Source organism: Tursiops truncatus, chromosome 3 (assembly GCF_011762595.2).
Source record: "Tursiops truncatus isolate mTurTru1 chromosome 3, mTurTru1.mat.Y, whole genome shotgun sequence".
Taxonomy (NCBI): domain Eukaryota; kingdom Metazoa; phylum Chordata; class Mammalia; order Artiodactyla; family Delphinidae; genus Tursiops; species Tursiops truncatus.
In genome coordinates this window covers 150,630,576-150,637,176 of record NC_047036.1, presented here as the reverse complement: position 1 = coordinate 150,637,176, position 6,601 = coordinate 150,630,576, and the positions used below count along the sequence as shown (strand labels likewise).

General features: G+C 44.4%; 1 pseudogene; it reads right to left on the bottom strand.

The window, feature by feature from the left end:
- Positions 1 to 6,495: 6,495 nt before the first annotated feature.
- On the bottom strand, positions 6,496 to 6,601 carry LOC117312043 (U2 spliceosomal RNA; annotated as a pseudogene).

The window sequence follows — 6,601 nt, the reverse complement described above, 5'->3', positions numbered from 1 at the left end:
CATTCTTATAACCGAATAAGTTAGCGCTTATTCTTCTCCCCTTCTACAGGGGGCAGCCAGGGTGCTGGGGACGTCCTGTATATTGAACTGGGTGTTGGTAACAGATGTGTTTATATTTACAAGAAACCATAAAGCTCTACGCTTAAGATCTGTGCCCTGTACCATACACCAAGGAAACTTCAATTAGAAAGAGATGCCAAAAAAATTTCCCCACGAAACAAACTTCAGGGCCCGGTGGCTTCCTCTGATTTCTACCAAACATTTAAGACAGAAACGATGCCCGTCTCCTACACACTCTTCCAGAGAACAGATATAGAGGGAACACACCCACACTGCTTTCATCGGACCAGGAGAATACTGATGTCATACCAGCAGCAGATATTACAGGACAGGAGAAATTACAGGCTAAACACTTCTGAATGTCGATGTCAAAATCCAAAAGCAAATATTAGCAGTCTAAATCTAGAGTTTTTCAGAAAGGAAGGAAACTGGGATTTCGTGGTGGTATTTCCAGTGGTTGATGTGAACAGGATCACTGGGTGTTTGGGCGCTGCCTGGGAACGTGGAGAGAAGGGACAATGCCATCGGGTTAGTGGAATGAACGTTTGGTGACAGAGATTAGGAGGGCCTGGGTCATCCTCAGAGACAGTCCTGGGATGGGGTCTCTAGGCTGTGGCTATGGAGGGGTCCCTCTAGAAGGGCATGGGCCTCTCTCCTGTGCCACTGCAGGGTCTAGGGATGGATGAGGAGTTTGTAGGGGCTGGTTTTTGATGAGGAAGGATGAGCAGGGAAGGTGCGCCCTCAGAGCCAGTGCAGCCACGGCCCCTCCCCAGCCAGGCCGTAGCCCAGGCTACTCAGACAGTTGCTCACATCAATAGGCGACAGTGGGTCACGCCAGCTTTACCCACTGAACCACCAAGCACAGCCCAGCAGGCCACTGTCCTCATTAATCAGCACTACCTGTGCATCCAGGGCTGGTTGTTGAAGACCAAGCTAATTTGTTGGAGACGTGCCATGTGGGCAACTGGCTTGGAGAGACCAGGGCTCTGAGCCACGTGGAGACAAGCCGACCACTGGTCAGACCACCAGGAGGCTCACCCAGTGTGTGAAGACGCTGAGGGAGGAGGGACGTAGATGGGACCCTCTGATCCTTCAAGGGACCTTCTTTCAGGGATATTTAAGAACTGTGGGGTCAGGGATCAACATGTAAGGGGGGCAGCAGGTCAGGCATGGGCCCTCCTGTTGGCTCAGACCCCTCCTGTCCTTGGAGCAACCATGGGGCAGGCAGGAGGATTGGGGTCATGGAGGGAGGGGAGCCCTGGGCTCAGGGGTCCAGAGCACCATCTAGAGGATTCAGGGGTTGAGGGATTTCTGTCCCAGGGAACCAACTACATTCCTGTCCCACATCCATCTGTCATCAGCTTTGCGACTCCGGGAAAGTCACTTAAAATCTCAACATTTTCGTGCCATGTACCATAAAATATGGTTCACAGCACCTGCCATGAGTTCCCCACGGGGCTGATGTGGGGATCACAGGAGATGATAACAGATATTCTTCACAAGCTCTAAAACATCACACCCATAACCTTCCCCACTCCCCTGCCCTGTGGCATCCAGGTCCCCTCTCTGGAGGCAGCACTACCACATTTCTTGCTTATTCTTCCAGACATTTAATATTTGCACACTTAGGTAGCACTTATGAAGTAACCATCATTTTTCATCAGGGTCTACCTGATTTGCTGTATTAAGCTTCATCATGTGATACTAATAAGTGGGCCCTATTAACATTTCCATTATCACAGAACAAGGAACTGAGGACAGAGGGTCTGCATAACTTTCCCAGGTTCACGTGGCTTCTGGTATGATTTGAATCCAGACCATCAGGCACCAGCCCCCACTCTGTCGGTCACTGTGCTGTGCTCCCTTTCTGTATTATCTCACTAAATAAAGTCATGTCCCCGTGCAGTCAGCCTGCTGGCTATTTTAAGTGCACACCACATTGCAACACCCTCTTCTCAGCCCAGCTTCGATTCACTTGACTCCCCTAGACTCCCCTAGGAGGCTGGTGAACAAAGAGAACAGACGTGTGACCTGGGAATGAATTGACACCTCTGCATGGTCTTCTCCCAGCAACATATCAATAGTTCTCTCAGTTTTTGTTGTGTTTTCCTGGATCATGACTCGGGTACCAAGAAGAAAAGGAAGATTATAAAGGAGTCAAACACAGGATGCACAAGAATATCATCTGCGATCAAGATAATCTGCCGGCCATCCGCAGCGGTGGTTCAGGCACATCAGAATCAGCATCTGGCCAAACAACAGGGTAGGGACACAAATAGCACCCCCACTAACCACTCCATTGAAGGTACTGTGGAAATAATACCAGCAAGTAGATTCAGGAGCAATGGCTGTAGTTTGTACAGCAGAGCCTGGGTCTGGCTGAGGGAGGATTGGGCAGGGAAGGTGCCCACTCAGAGCCGGTGCAGCCACTGCCCGCTCTTAGGCAGGCCTTAGTCCAAGCTGCTCAGACGATTGGTCAGTTTCTAGTCAGTGAGACCCTGGGGGCCTGTAAACCTCATCTGTTAAGCCACCAAAACACCAGCCCAGTAGACCCTGTTCCCAGCTAATGAATATTAACTGCTCATCATCCAGGTTTGATCAGTTGAAGACGATGCTAATTCTCTGTGCAACTGTCATGTGGGCAGTTGGTTTGGAATGTCCTGGGTTTTGAGTCAGTTAGGGAGTCAAGTAGACTACTGGTCATTCAGGGTGGTCACCTGACCACCAGGAAGTCTCACTGCAAATCAGCTGCTAGAATCAAGTGCTGAGGGGGAAGGGAGGGAAGATGCACACATATTTGGATACCCCGGTCCATCAGGGGGTCTGCATTTGGGGGAAAGACATTGTATTTGGGGTCAGGGATTGAAACGTAGAGCCAGGCGGTGGGTCCAGATTTGAGCCATTCTCTTGGGCCAGGCACCTCCTCCGAGTACCAGCTGTCTCCCTGCAGCATCCTTGGGGCAGGAGGATGTGGGAAAGGGAGTGAGGAGAGCTCTTGGTTTGTGTATCCAGGGCATGATCTCATGTCCATGTGTTCAGGAATCTCTATCCCTCCCCTGCCTCAGACCCATCACTCATCAGTGTTGTGACTCTCGGCAAGTTAATCTGTCTAAATTTCAGTGCCCTGAACTATAAAATATGTGTCACAGCCCCTACTCTGCCCACCCCACAGTGCATCACAAGAAATAATATTCTTTCCATGAGCTCTATAACTTCTTACTCATGTCATCAATGTGAAAAAGTAGGCTCTATCCTCCTGTTTGTAGCCTCCTAGGTGCCCTTTCTGGAGACGACCTACTTATTCTTCCAGGCATTTAATACTTGAACATTTATGTAGGTAGCACTTATGAAGTACCCATCATTTTTCTTCAGGCTTTGTATTTACTAATTTTTAGCCTCAGGACATAATACGAATAAGCAGGTCCTACTAATATTTCCATATCCCTGGCCAGGGAACTGAGAAACAGAAGGGCTAAGTTACTAACCTTCCCAGGTACACGTGGCGTTCAAATAGGATTTGATTTCAGGCCATCAGGCACCAGCACCCATACTCTCCCTCATTGTGTTGTGCTGACTTTGTACTTGTCTCATGTAAATAAAGTTATTTTCCCCATGTGATCAGCCTGTTGGGTATTTTAAGTGCACGCTAAAATGCAAGGTCCATCTTCATAAGCCCTACTTTGATTCAGGGGACTCCCCGGGCAGCTAGTAATAAGGAGCTCTGAAGTTTGACCTCTGAATAAGTTAAGACTTTTGCCAGGAAGATGTCAACACCTCTCACTATTGTGAATGTATTTCCTAGGAACTTGTTTCAGGAATATGAAGAGAAAAAGACAAGGATTCAAACCAAGGATACATATGGGGATTGATCCTCCGTGAAGAAAATATACTGGCTGGCCCTCACCGTCATTCAACAGCTCAAAATGAACATCTAGTCCCAAAGGGTTGAGCCTCAAATATCATCCCATACAAGCCACTCCATTGAAGTCACTGTGAGAATTCCATCCTGAAACTGATCAAGAGTAATGACTATAAAAATGTTGTCATATTATCCTTTGATTGAGATATAATTCACATTCCATCAATTCACGTTTTTTTTTAACTGTGTGATTCAGCTGCTTTTAGTGTACTCAGGTTTTGCAATCAACATCTCTAATTCCAGTACATTTTCATCATCCCCAAGAGAAACCTCATACCTAGTATCAGTCATTCTCATTCTGTCCTCCCCTTTCACCCCAGCCCTGGGTCTTTCTGTCTCTATTGATTTTCCTATGCTGGACCTTTCATATGAATAGAACCACACAATGTGCGGACTTCTGTGTCTGACTTTTGCAGTAAGCAAAATGTATTCAAGGTGCATCCAGGTTGTAGCATGTATCTGTCCTTCACCCTTTTAATGGCTGAATAATAGTCATTGTATGGATATAACACATTTTAGTTTTCCATTCGTCAGTTGGCGAATAGTTGGGTTGTTTCCACTTTTTGGCTATTATGAATAATGATATGACAATATAACACTCATGTACAAGTTTTCGTGTGAACATATGTTTTTTATTTCTCCTGGACATATACTGGGAGTGGAGTTCCTGGGCCATACTGTATCTCTGTGTTGAACTTTTTGAGGAACGGCCAAACTATTTTCTTTTTCATATTTGCACCAGCGATGCTTGAAAGTGCCAATTTCCCCACATCATTGCCAACCCTTGTTTTTAAAAAAATTATATGGCACAATAGTGGGTATGAAGTGGTATCTCACTGTGGTTTCAGTTTGCATAATTTTGACTAATAATTTTGGACATGTTTTCATGTGCTTATTGGCAATTTGTGTCTTCTTTGGAGCAGTATCTATGCAGATTCTTTTTCTCATTTTTAAAATTTGGTTATTTGACATTTTATTGTTGAGTTGCCAGTGTTCTTTACATATTCTGAATACTAGGCTTTATCAGATATATGACTTGCAAACATTTTCCTTCATTCTGAAGGTTGTATTATGTCTTTCTTGTTGGTGTTCTTTGAAACACAAAGGATTTTAATTTTGATAAAGTCCAATTTCTTTTTCCTTTTGTTGCCTGTGCTTTTGCTATCATATTTAAGGGTTCATTGCCAAATCCAAGACTATGAAGATTTATCCCTTTTTTTCTTCAGAAATTTGTATAGTTTAGCTCTTCTATTTAACTCTTTGATCCATTTTAAATTCAAAGCCTATTTTGTATGATATCGGTATAGACACTCCTGTTCTCTTGATTACTATTTGAGTTTTCTCACTGAGTTTGGAATTCCCTTTTCTATCCTTTAACTTTCAACCTGCTTGATTCTTTTGATCTCAAGTAAGTCTCTTGTAGACAGCATATAGTTGGGTCATATGTTTTTACCTATTCTGCCAATCTCTGTATTTTGATTGGAGAGTTTAATGCATTTACATTTAAAGTAATTGCTGACAAAAAAAAAGACTTATTTCTGCTATTGTGCTGTTTCTTTTCCATCTGCCCAAAGCTTTTTTGCCCCTCATTTCCTGCATTCCTATCTTTTGTTGTGTGTGTTTAGCTGATTTCTTACAATAAAATATTTAAATTACTTTCTCACTTCCTTTTGGGACTATTCTATAGCTATTTTCTATGTGTTTACCATGGGGATTACCTTTAACATCCTAAAATTAAAACACTCTAATTTGAACTTATACCAGGTTAAACTCAACAACATCCAAGTTCTTGAAGCTAAAAGAGCATCCTACTATCTCAATGCAAAAGACCTTCTCCAAGACACACTGCAGTTTCTGCCTGGCTGGGACATTGCCCCAGAGTGGGGTTAAGTTTAAGGAGTCGAAGGAGGCATACATTTCCATCCTCTGGATCACTGCTCACCAAAAAATACATAATGCCAGGCACATATGTAATTTTGAATTTTCTACTGAACACACCAGGAAAATGAAAATGGTGAAGTCAATGTAAATAATAGATTTTTAATTCAGTATCTGCAAAGTGTTAGAATGTTTACATGTGGCACGAGAAATGTGGTCATATTACGAGGGCTTGAGAGCCGCGTGGGGCAAGATAGAGGACAAACAGCATGCACTTGAAACTCTAAGAAGTGAACGCTAACAGGCAGATGGGGCCTGGAAGTCCAAAGTTGAATAACAGCCCATAACAGGGTGATTATGGTGGGGTTTTTTTCCTGCCTCTGTCTCCCAGCTTAGGCAAGGCACGCAAAGTCCAGCAACAGCTGAAAGTTAAAACCATGGGATCAACCTTTTATTTCTAGCCAGACAAGTGAGAAAGTGGGGGGCTTGGATGTTGAGGAGTGAGGGGGTCATCCCCATTGGTCTTTTTCTCCCCAGTTACCACATCTCCCCTGCAACCTCAGTGATGGCAGAGGCCTTCACTGAGAAATGGCCTGTGTCTCTGGACAAAGGAACAGGTTAAGAGGCTCCTATTGTCTGAAGAGTGTGGGGGCATGCCCGTTATTTTCCTTTCTTTTCTCTTGCTATTTAAATTGACAAGAACAGATACTACACTTGATCTTAGCCGAAAGGCTGAGATGAAAT